General features: G+C 38.1%; 6 non-coding genes across 6 annotated transcripts; all 6 read left to right on the plus strand.

Annotated features, from left to right (window-relative positions):
- Window positions 1-8,035: 8,035 nt before the first annotated feature.
- On the plus strand, window positions 8,036-8,107 carry Trnat-cgu (transfer RNA threonine (anticodon CGU)). Its single transcript has one exon. It is a non-coding gene; the product is annotated as a tRNA-Thr (tRNA).
- A 1,243-nt stretch (window positions 8,108-9,350) lies between these two features.
- Window positions 9,351-9,422, plus strand: Trnat-cgu (transfer RNA threonine (anticodon CGU)). Its single transcript has one exon. It is a non-coding gene; the product is annotated as a tRNA-Thr (tRNA).
- Window positions 9,423-9,788: 366 nt separating this feature from the next.
- Window positions 9,789-9,860, plus strand: Trnat-cgu (transfer RNA threonine (anticodon CGU)). The gene has a single exon. It is a non-coding gene; the product is annotated as a tRNA-Thr (tRNA).
- A 365-nt stretch (window positions 9,861-10,225) lies between these two features.
- On the plus strand, window positions 10,226-10,297 carry Trnat-cgu (transfer RNA threonine (anticodon CGU)). Its single transcript has one exon. It is a non-coding gene; the product is annotated as a tRNA-Thr (tRNA).
- A 924-nt stretch (window positions 10,298-11,221) lies between these two features.
- On the plus strand, window positions 11,222-11,293 carry Trnat-cgu (transfer RNA threonine (anticodon CGU)). The gene has a single exon. It is a non-coding gene; the product is annotated as a tRNA-Thr (tRNA).
- An 802-nt stretch (window positions 11,294-12,095) lies between these two features.
- Trnat-cgu (transfer RNA threonine (anticodon CGU)) lies at window positions 12,096-12,167 on the plus strand. The gene has a single exon. It is a non-coding gene; the product is annotated as a tRNA-Thr (tRNA).
- Window positions 12,168-12,701: the final 534 nt, after the last annotated feature.

The following is a 12,701-nucleotide window of genomic DNA, read 5'->3' on the forward strand; positions in this document are numbered from 1 at the left end:
AGACTCCCGTCCTAACAATGAAGTAAAAGGCTAGCCACGTGACAGATCACACACACCCAAAATAGCATTTATAAAATTAGAATAGACAGTGTGTTAGCTAGGAATTCTCAATTGAGGCTGTTATGCCTCAATTGAGAATTTCGATGAGAGTCTCCTGGAGTATGCCTCATGGTAGCGTCTGTAGTAAAAAATTTTAAATTCTGTTTTCTTATGCCTAGAAACAGCCTTTCCATTTTTTCTAAAACATTGGTCAAAGACTTCACTTTTTTTACTCGCATGCTACCATTTTTAACTTCACGTTAAAACTGCTGCTGCTAATTTAACGTTAATGACAAAAGAATAAATAAATAAAAATGTGCTATGCAATGATTTTCTTTGCCATTGAAATTTCACATTTTAAATAGAACATATACTTTCAAATTAGAACAAAGAACATTCGAATTGTTGATTTCAAAGTTGCATAATAATTATAAGTTAAGTAATAATGACGGAGCGCCTAGTTTGTTGATTTGTAATAGCGGAACCTTAGTCAAACTTTTACAGTTGCCCACAAAATGGTAAGGATTGCTAAATTTTATTGGATAATTAGGACACGGCAAAGAAGGCAGACAGCGACAAGCCTAAAAAACTAGCAAGTTTCATAAAACTAAAAATTTCAAAAATATTGATAGAAATCTTGTAAAGTATCTAGCCCAAAAGAATAAATAGTGTAGTTTTATTGTTTCATGGCATTTATCAACATCAAAATTTTAATTTATACTCTTCAAGAACATTGTAAAGCTTTAAAATCTTCCATCGTTGAAAGAGTAAGCTACTTTCGATTGGAAAGAGAACGCTAGCTAACGTGTTAACATCCTACTGTCTGACTCTAACAATGCAGTTCATTTATGTTTATTATATGTTTGTATATTTATAGGTATTAATATATAGTGGTGGGTTTATCTATCTCTATTAACATTTACGAGTTTTCATGGTAGCAGACGGTAGTTAAACAATGGCTAGTGGATTTTTAAACCCACCACGGTGGGATGAAGAAAACAAAGAGTTTTCATTATGGCTCCGAGAAGCCAAGGCATGGAAAGTTGCCACTTCTGGTGTAACTGGACTGAAAGATGTTCATGGTTTGCAATTAGCATTGCATCTTCCGGATGGAAGCGAAATACGTCGTCAACTATTTGATACCCTTGATACGGAGAACATGACAGGTTATGACGGGTGGAAAAAGGTGATAGAATTGATAGAAACGTACTATAGTAAGGACGATAACACGTCAGCCTTTGACACGTGGAAAGACTTCCGTATATTATGTAGAAAAGAAGATCAAAGTATTGAACAATATATCATGTATTATGAGAAATATAAAGTCCGAATGGAGCGCTTCGACATGAAACTTGGTGAACGTATTCATGGACTTAATTTACTGTGTGGTGCCAATCTTAATGATTCTGACCTTCGTCTAGCAATGAGAGAAGTTGATGGGGATCAACCAAATGAAATGTATAAACAAGCTAAAAAGGCGCTTAAGAAATATTTTGGCAGTGCTGCTGTCACAAGTACTCAGTCATCCAACACCGCTGTAGCCTCAGTTCAACCTGCTGTCAAACAAGAGCCTTTTTTTGCCACACTAGATGAATACGAAACATACGTTGCATGGAGACAATACCGATCGAAAAATGGTAATTCATCAAATAAAAGTTATCGTGGACAAGGTCGTGGAAAATTGCAACATCGCAATCCCCTAAATGCTGACGGTAAACCTTTAACATGCCGTGTTTGCCGTTCAATTGCACATTTTGCTCGAGATTGCCCACATCGTTCTGAGAAACAACAAGGTTCGGAAGACAACCAACAGCATGATAGTTCTACAAACCGCTCCTGGGTTGCTTCTGTTAACTCTGATGTTATTGAATGCCAAGCATCTGATGTGTCTATGGCAGGTGGTGTTGCATTTAACTATATGATTCTCGATACAGGTTGCCCACAGAATGTTGCCGGAGTAGTATGGACACAGTGTTTTCTTGATTCCATGAGTACTGATATGTACCAAAATGTCAAAAAGCTTCATGGTAATAACAAATTTAAATTTGGTGGTGGACGTGTCATGAAATCTATGTATACCATTATAGCTCCTGTTTTGGTTGCTGGGGAAATCACTTCCTTAAAATTCGATGTTGTTGACACCGATCTTCCTCTTCTGCTTGGAAAGGAAACTATGAAAGCATGGAATCTGCTCATTTGTACAGGAAATGACACTGCTGAAGTTACAATAAATCGTGTGAAGAAAAATGTTGAGCTCTTCACATCCCCTACTGGACACTGGTGTATAAATGTGCAGCCAGGTTTTCCTGTTGAAGTACTGGATGTTATGTTTTCTGTTAGTGAATTGTCCAAACATGACAAAGAACTTGCTGCTAAACGCTTGCATCGCCAATTTTGTCATCCTCCCTTTGAGTTCTTAAAGAAAGTCCTCAGTGTCCTGGATAAGCCTGACAAGGAATTTTTGGACATTCTGCATAAATATTCTCAGAATTGTCTAGTGTGTAAGCGATACAAACCGACCATTCCAAGGCCAGCTGTCGGAAACTTAATGGATCCAGATAAAATGAAATTTAATGAAATAGTTAGTATTGATTTGAAAGAAAGGAAGGGTAAATGGATAATTTACCTCATCGATATGGTTACTCGATACACACGTGCTGATTTCATACCATCTAAAGAAAAACGCATCGTTGTTGCAAAGATTATAGAACTTTGGTTGCCCATATTTGGAGCAGCTAAAAGTTTTCACATGGACAATGGAGGGGAATTCGCTAATGATGAAATGCGGGAACTTGGCAATCAATTTGGGATAAACATCAAGCACACCGCTGCTTATAGTCCTTGGGCAAATGGTCTGAATGAACGGAATCATGCAACTATAGATATTATGATGGAAAAAATGCTGGAAGATCACCCGAAGTTATCAGAATCACTGGCATTGCAGTATGCTATATCTGTACGAAATTGCTGTATGTTTGTAAATGGATTTACACCAGCACAGTTAGCAATAGGTCAAAATCCTAGACTGCCATCAGCTTTCCATGATGAACTCCCGGCCTTGGAAGGCATTACCACCAGCTCTGTAATAGCCCAGCATCTTAATGCCATTGCTGCAGCCAGAAAAGCTTTCGTGCAAGCAGAAATAAGCTCAAAGCTTCGCAAGGCATTAAAACATCCTGTTCGCGAGTATGCAGATATCTTCTATCAGCCTGGTAACCAAGTCTTCTATAAACTACCAGACGATCGGCGTTGGCAAGGGCCTGCTACTGTCATTGGTGCAGATGGTAAAGTTGTAATGATTCGTCATGGTAGTGTTCTTCCTAGTGTCCTAGTGTTCAAGTTGGTCATTCAGCATCATCACATTTTAAATATGTTGGTATTAATATCAGCCAGAGTGAATCTGGACAGCTATCACTTGACCAATTGGATTATATTGAAAAAATCGATCAAATTCCAATCACCCGAGAACGTCAACTTCAGAAAGATTCCATTTGTACCAAGACTGAATCTTCTCAATATTGCAGATTGGTTGGTCAGTTAAACTGGACTGCTACACATACTCGCCCGGATATTGCCTTCGATATTTCTGTATTGAGCTCGACTATGAAAGCTCCTACTGTGTCTAATATCTTGAAAGCAAATAAAGTGCTTCAAAGAATCAAAGGTAATCCATTAAAGATTCATTTCCCTAGCCTTGAATCATTGGAAAATTGCTCCATCATATGCTACAGTGATGCATCGTTGGCAAATCTGTCATCAGGTCAAAGTTCAGGAGGATATGTGGTGTTCCTCTCTGATAATAAAGGGAAGGTGTGCCCATTAGTTTGGAGTAGCAAAACTATTCGACGTGTTGTTAGAAGTACACTTGCTGCTGAAACAAGTGCCATGGTGGATGCTCTTGATGCTGCATACTTTATGTCACAAGTTCTTACTGAAATGATTTCCATACCAAACACGCAATGTAAGCACATTCAGATTCATGCATTAACTGATAATGAATCTCTTTACCGAAATACTTACTCAACAACAATGGCTGCAGAGCGCCGACTCAGGGTTGATATTTCTGTTATAAAAGAAATGATTTTGAGAGAAGAACTATCCAGCGTGAAATGGATTCCTACATCCATGCAACTTGCAGATCCATTGACAAAAGTTGGTGCAGACCCAACAAAGCTGACAGCTGTTTTGGAAACTGGAAACGTCGGATAGAGACACTATTTACACACTTCTGTTATGAACCTTTGGTTATGTTTTGATTTTGTTTCAGGGCATTTGCAGTGTCGCTATGCATTTGCAGCCGTATGTTTATATTATTGGTTGCGAGAAAAGAGAGAATGGGAATGTTAACATCCTACTGTCTGACTCTAACAATGCAGTTCATTTATGTTTATTATATGTTTGTATATTTATAGGTATTAATATAAAGTGGTGGGTTTATCTATCTCTATTAACATTTACGAGTTTTCAAACGCTCTGATAGAATAGTTTGAAAATGTTTTTAACAAAAAACACCAGTGTTCTTTATTTTAGCGCAGTTAGTTCTGTAATGCAGAAAAATGTTGGAATTTACAGCGTCGTTGAAAAATTTCTTACAGCATGCTATAAAATTAAACTGATTTCATTTTTGGAACATTGTTTCGGCTATTAAATACAAGAATGTTAAAACTGAGTGAGTCGGTAGCTCAGATGCTCAGTTCTGGTTTTTGGGGTTCATGAGTTTAAACATCCCCCACTTGTCTCCAACATAAAAATAATATAAAAGAAAGAGTAAAGCTCGCAAGTCACAAAAAATATAAATTCTCGTCGAAAAACAAGTAACTACTAATGAACAAGCCAATGGTAATTGATCTACGGTTTTCCCAAGCCACATCTATAGATGATGGTTTACTTAGTTACACTTTTTGCGAACTGACGTTACTTTTCTAATTCGTACCCTGCTAGACTCAATGAAACTGTTTTGCTATTATGTACGTAAACTATTTTGAATTAAAATAAAAGATTGATTACAAAAATGGGAATATGGAAATTGATGTAATCGTAATTAAGTCTATTTCAGGCAAACATATTAGCTAGATTGATAGATGTGCAGATTTGACAAGGCTTCCCTCACAATCCTACAAATATACAGGGCTATACCCTGCTTATTTTTTCGAAGAGGGTCAGTCGAAAGGCACCCAAAAACATCTGCACTTTTTACAACATATGCAGCCAAAATGAATCCAATACCATGGGTAATGTGGGAGTAAGTAAGATCGACTCCGTAAAGCTGTGCATGATATACTTCTGCATAAGAGCTCTACTTACTACGACTAGCAATAATAACACTGGATTATCTTACCTGATAACAAGATCTTACCAGATTAACTTCTAGAATAAGCTACAACACAACTTTTACTAACAGCAGAACAAAAGAATGGTAGCTAGCTACATACATTTAGTATAACAAAGTGAAGTGGCTTAAATAGCTAAGGGTTTTCAACTCAATGAGGTATGTTTAACCAAGACCTTCTGGAACTTATAAAGTTAATGAAATGTTACCAATGATGTTACATTCTATTTGTCTATTTGTGTCACTTTTCTGATTCGATATAGCCATAGTTTTATTCCTCTTTTTGTATTAGCCAATTTTTGTCATTGATTTTAAGTTGTTTTATTCTTTATTTAAAATATATGTTAATCTACTCTATGTAATTGTATATAGCTACAGTTTATTTAATAATAAAAAATGCTTACACTTTTATTTACAATTGGCGTCATAATGACACAGCATGCAACTCATGATGCCATTTTGGAAAGTTCTCAGTGCACGCTATCTTGTAACCATAAATGCTTAATAAGCCTGGTTTCCACTAGCCATCTTTTTGTAGGGAACACAATGCTTTTACCTGAAGCAAATAGATTATTTTTGAGCTAGTACCTTGTAAAATATTGGGAAATTTAAATATATTAGCGATTGCGGAGCAAAAATTGGTCCCTTATGTTGGCAAGCGAAAATCTGTGCGCAATACTCAATGCAAAAAACAGGTCTACATGGCATTCTTGACCCCAGAGCTCTACTATCTCAATGTTTTTTAATGATAGGCTACCGAAAATAACTGTCCCAGAGCTCTTTTAGGTAAACCTGAAAGTCTCGAAGAGCTCTGGGTACGAAAATGTCGACGGAAGGAAAATGAATTATAGTTTAGCGGTTTACAACTCTCCTAGGGTTTCTTCTTTAGAATATTGGAAAGGCAGATGCAGAGCCATTCTACGGCTTGTATGACAACATGCAATCGTTTTTACCAGTTAAAACGGCAAACACAACGTAAAAAAAATAATTTATATATATATTTTACACAATTCTCGCATTTCAACAAAATTTATAGAAAACATTGCAGAGCTTAAGTTTTTTCAGGATGCTTCTTTGTTTACATGATTTTCCAGCAACGTTGCGTTGATTTCGAACATGCGTGGTTAACTTTAAAATAAATATTTGCCACTCTCGCCGTTTGGGTATAAAAAAAAGAGATGGGGAACGCTGAGGTGATGATGGCTCGTTTAAGGTATTAAGAGATTTTTTTTATTTTAAATTATTACACGGGGCTCATCTTCGGACTAAGCAAGTCTTTAGTTACTGACTACATGTTAAACACTCTAAAGACTAGACATTCTTGTACCCAGACGTCTTAAGATGAATCTGGAAAATGTTGTTCTCTATTATATTCTTACTAGTCGTCCGTAGATATATTCACAGGATGCCTGTCCTTTGTATATCGCATTACGTGTTACCATGACAGACTAACAAACAGACAGACGACGCCTATTGTTATAGAGACTAGTCGCCAACACTTGAGAAAACCCACAGGGTCGTCCGTCTTTTGTATATCGCTTACGTGTTACCATAACAGGCAGACAAACAGACAGAAGACCGCTATTATTATAGAGACTAGTCGTTAACCTGTGGAAAAATCCACGTGGTCGCCCGTCGCGTTCGCTCGTCCTTTAAATTTACCCGTCGCAACAAAGTGGATAAAAATATGTCGCATTTAATATTCGTGCGCATTTTAAAAACTTCCGTGCTTCCGTTAATGGACGCAGCTTTCGCAGACTCACAGACAGAATACGAATATTATTAAAGAGCCCAGCAGTTAACCCGTGAAAAAATCCACGGAGCTGTCTGTGTTTTATTTATCGTATTTTATGTTTCCGTAAAAAAAAGACAAACAAGCGCACGAACAGACAGACGAAGGCTATTATGAAAGAGAGTAGCCGAAAACGTGTAGAAAAATCCGAGGTGATCGCTGGTCCTTTATATACTGCATTTCGTGTTACAGCAACACAGCGTTTACCTCGTGGACAGACAGACAAAATACGGATATTAGAGAAGAAAAGAGCGTACACTATACACATTATACACAGCATCTTTCAAATTAATAAATCGAACAAAGGAAGGAACAAAAAAATATCGTTTTAATAACATTTTTTAGGGATATTTCATTTTATAAGGACAAGAAAAAAAAACTGTACCGCTTTCCCTGGAACTTTATTGTCGTTCTTCTCTCAATTATACTACAAAAAACACTGTTTAAAGGATACAAAACAGACGCAGTGGTCAAGTGGTAAGGCGTCGTGAACCGAAGATCACCAGTTAAAACCTCGTCTGTGCCTAAATTATTTGGACGCCTTTTCCGGGCGCAGATATGCCTTTGAAGAGAAATAAGTGAAGAGATTGGATGAATTTACTGACGTATTGTCCTCGAAGTCAAAGGAAATAAACAAGACTGAATCAGCAATGGAGTGGAGAAGATTTAAGCATAAATTGCAGAAAGTTATAAAAAGTTTTATACAGGCAACTCCAAAATTCATACATATGGAACAACACAGGAACGTATAAAATACTTTGCTTCGGTAATTTTGAACCTGACATAGGTTTACCGTGTCCTCCATTAACATTTGATCACTTGCATAAAAAGTTACGAGTGATACTGACAGAAAATGTGCCAAAGGATACAAAACAAGCGCAGTGGCCGAGTGGTAAGGCGTCGGTCTCGTAAACCAAAGATCACGAGTTCGAACCTCGACTGTGCCTAATTTTTGTGGACGACTTTTTCGGAGTGTTCCTGACAAGTCTGCAGATATGCCTTAGAAGAGAAATAAGACAAGGGATTGGATGAAATTACCGGCGTATGGTCTTCCAAGTCAAAGGAAATAAACAGGACTGAATCAACAATGGAGTTGGGAACATCTAGGCAAAAATTGCACAAAGTTATAAACATTTTATACAGAAAAGTCTAAATTTCCTGTAGATCAAACAACACAGCAACGTGTAAGAAACTGTGCACTATTAAATTTGAACGTGACCTAAGCTTAGCGAGTTCACTATTAATTTTGAGTACTTGTATAAAAAGTTAATAATGCTGAAAGGCGGATGGAAAATACACCAAAGGATACAACACAGGCGCAGTGGCCAAGTGGTAAGGCGTCGGTCTCGTATACAGAAAGTCACGACTTCGATCCTCGTCCGTGCCTAAGTTATATGGGTGCGTTTGCCGGAGTTTTCCAGACGTAACGTGCAGATATGACTTAGAAGTGAAAGAAGTCAAGAAATTGGACGAAACACCAGGGGTATGGTTCTCCAAGTCAAGGGAAATAAACTGGACTGAATCGGCAATGGAGTTGGGAACATCTAAGCATAAATTGCCCAAAGTTATAAACCGTTTATACAAGAAACTCCAAAATTCCTATATATCGAATAACACAGGAACGGGTAAGTTTCTTTGCACCGTTAAATTTGATTCTGACAAAGGCCTAGCGAGTTCACTATTAACGTTTGAGTGCTTGCGTGAAAAGTTAATAATGATGCGGATGGAAAATGTACCAAAGGATGCAAAACAGGCGCAGTGGCCAAGTGGTAAGGCGTCGGTCTAGTAAACTGAAGATCACAAGTTCGAACCTCGACTGTGCCTAAATTATTTGGACGACTTTTGCGGAAATTTCCTGACAAAGTGTGCAGATATGCCTTAGAAGAGAAAAAAGGCAAGGGATTGGATGAAATTTTATGGGAATGGTCCTCCAAGTCAAAGGAAATAAACAGGACTGAATCGGCAATGGGGTTGAGAAGACTTAAGCATAAAATGCACAATGTTATAAAAGGTTTTATACAAGAAAGCCCGAAATTCCTGCAGATCAAGAAACACAACAACGTGTAAGATACTTTGCGCTATTAAATTTGAACGTAAAGTAGGATTAGCGAGTTCACTATTAACTTTTGAGTACTTGCATAAAAAGTTAGAAATGCCGCGAATGGAAAATATACCAAAGGTTAATAAACAGGCGCAGTGGCCAAGTGGTAAGGCGTTGGTCTCGTAAACCGAAGATGACGAGTTCAAACCTCGTCTGGGCCTAAACTATATCGATGCATTTTTCGGAGTTTTCAGGACATAACGTGCAGATATGCCTTAGAAGACAAATAAGACAAGGGATTGGATGAAATTTCCGGCGTACTGTCCTCGAAGGCAAAGGAAAGAAACAGGACCGAGTCGGGAAAGAAGTTGAGAAGATTTAAGCATAAATTGCACAAAGTTATAAAAAGTTTTATACAAGAAAGCCCGAAATTCTTGTAGGTCGAACAACACGGCAACGTGTAAGATAGTTTGCGCTATTTAATTTGAACGTGACCTAGGTTTAGCCAGTTCATTATTAACTTTTAAGTGCTTGCATAAGAAGTTAATAATGTTGCGGATGGAAGATGTACCAAAGCATGCAAAACAGGCGCAGTGGCCAAGTGGTAAGGCGTCGGACTCGTAAACCGAAGATCACGAGTTCGATCCTCGTCTGTGCCTAAGTTATATGTGTGCGTTTGCCGGAGTTTTCCAGACATAACGTGCAGATATGACTTAGAAGTGAAAGAAGTCAAGAAATTGGATGAAGCACCTGGCGTATTGTTCTCCAAATCAAAGGAAATGAACAGGACTTAATTGGCAATGGAGTGGGGAACATCTAAGCATAAATTGCACAAAGTTATAAACCCTTTATACAGGAAAGCCCGAAATTCCTGTATATCGCATAACACTGCAACGTCTAAGACACTTTGCTTCGGTAATTTTGAAACTGACATAGGCTTAGCGAGTTCATTATTAACTTTTGATCACTTGCATAAAAAGTTAAAAATGATACAGATGGAGAATATACCAAAGGTTGCTAAACAGGCGCAGTGGCCAAGTGGTAAGGCGTTGGTCTCGTAAACCGAAGATCACGAGTTCGAACCTCGTCTGTGCCTAAATTATATGGATGCGTTTGCCGGAGTGTTCCAGACATAACATGCAGATATGCCTTAGAATTGAAAGAAGTCAAAAAATTGGATGAAATTTCTGGCGGTTTGTCCTCGAAGTCAAAGGAAATAAACAGGACTGAATCGGGAAGGGAGTTGAAAAGGTTTAAGCATAAATTGCACAAAGTTATAAAAGGTTTTATGCAGGAAAGCCCGAAATTCTTGTAGGTCGAACAACACAGCAACGTGTAAGATGCTTTGCACAATTAAATTTGAACGTAAAGTAGGCTTAGCGAGTTCACTATTAACTTTTGAGTGCTTGCATAAAAAGTTAAAATGACGCGGATGGAAAATATACCAAAGGATGGAAAACAGGCGCAGTGGCCAAGTGGTAAGGCGTCGGTTTCGTAAACCGAAGATCAAGACTTCGAACCTTGTCTGTGCCTAAACTATGTGGATGCTTTTGCCGGAGTGTTCCAGACATAACATGCAGATATGCCTTAGAATTGAAAGAAGTCAAACCAAGAAGTCAAACCGAAGATCAAGACTTTGAACCTCGTCTGTGCCTAAACTATATGGATGCTTTTGGCGGAGTTTTCTGGACATAACGTGCAGATATGCCTTAGAAGAGAAGTAAGACAAGGGATTGGATGAATTTTCTGGCGTATTATTTTCGAAGTCAAAGGAAAGAAACAGGACTGAATCGGGAAAGGAGTTGAGAAGATTTAAGCATAAAATACACAAAGTTATAAAAGTTTTATACAGGAAAGCCCGAAATTCTTGTAGATCGAACAACACAGCAACGTGTAAGATAGTTTGCACTATTTAGTTTGATCGTGACAAAGGCTTAGCGAGTTCAATATTAACTTTTGAGTGCTTGCATAAAAAGTTAATGATGATGCTGATGGAGTATATACAAAAGGATGCAAAACAGGCGCAGTGGCCAAGTGGTAAGGCGTCGGTCTCGTAAACCGAAGATCACGAGTTCGATCCTCGTCTGTGCCTAAGTTATATGGGTGCGTTTGCCGGAGTTTTCCAGACATAACGTGCAGATATGAGTTAGAAGAGAAAGAAGACAAGAAATTGGATGAAGCACCTGGCGTATTGTTCTCCAAATCAAAGGAAATGAACTGGACTGAATTGGCAATGGACTGGGGAACATCTAAGCATAAGGTGCACAAAGTTATAAACCTTTTATACAGGAAACTCCAAAATTCTTATATATCGAATAACACAGCAACGGGAAAGTTACTATAAAACGTTAAATTTGATCGTGACAAAAGCTTAGCGAGTTCATTGTTAACTTGTGAGTGCTTGCATAAAATGTCAATAATGATGCTGATGGGGAATATACCAAAGGTTACTAAACAGCCACAGTGGCCAAGTGGTATGGCGTCGGTTTCGTAAACCGAAGATCAAGACTTCGAACCTTTTCTGTGCCTAAACTATGTGGATGCTTTTGGCGGAGTGTTCCAGACATAACATGCAGATATGCCTTAGAATTGAAAGAAGTCAAGAAATTGGATGAAATTTCTGGCGTATTGTCCTCGCAGTCAAAGGAAATAAACAGGACTGAATCGGGAATGGAGTTGAGAAGATTTAAGCAGAAATTACACAAAGTTGTAAACATTTTATACAGGAAACTCCAAAATTCCTATATATCGAATAACACAGCAACGGGTAAGTTACTTTACACCGTTAAATTTGATCGTGTCAAAAGCTTAGCGAGTTCATTGTTAACTTGTGAGTGTTTGCATAAAATGATAATAATTATGCGGATGGGGAATATATCAAAGGTTACTAAACAGGCGCAGTGGTCAAGCGGTAAGGCGTCGGTCTCGTAAACCGAAGATCACGAGTTCGAACCTCGTCTGTGCCTAAATTATATGGATGCGATTGCCGGAGTTTTCCAGACATAACATGCAGATATGCCTTAGAATTGAAAGAAGTCAAACCAAGAAGTCAAACCGAAGATCAAGACTTTGAACCTCGTCTGTGCCTAAACTATATGGATGCTTTTGGCGGAGTTTTCTGGACATAACGTGCAGATATGCCTTAGAAGAGAAGTAAGACTAGGGATCGGATGAATTTTCTGGCGTATTATTCTCGAAGTCAAAGGAAAGAAACAGGACTGAATCGGGAATGGAGTTGAGCAGATTTATGCATAAGTTGCACAAAGTTATAAACCTTTTATACAGGAAACTCCAAAATTCCTATATATCGAATAACACAGCAACGGGTAAGTTACTTTGCACCGTTAAATTTGATCGTGAGAAAAGCCTAGCGAGTTCATTGTTAACTTGTGAGTGCTTGCATAAAATGTTAATAATGATGCGAATGGGGAATATACCAAAGGTTATTAAACAGGCGCAGTGGCCAAGTGGTAAGGCGTCGGTCTCGTAAACCGAGGATC

Source organism: Hydractinia symbiolongicarpus, chromosome 14, assembly GCF_029227915.1.
Source record: "Hydractinia symbiolongicarpus strain clone_291-10 chromosome 14, HSymV2.1, whole genome shotgun sequence".
In the NCBI taxonomy this organism is placed as follows: Eukaryota; Metazoa; Cnidaria; class Hydrozoa; order Anthoathecata; family Hydractiniidae; genus Hydractinia; species Hydractinia symbiolongicarpus.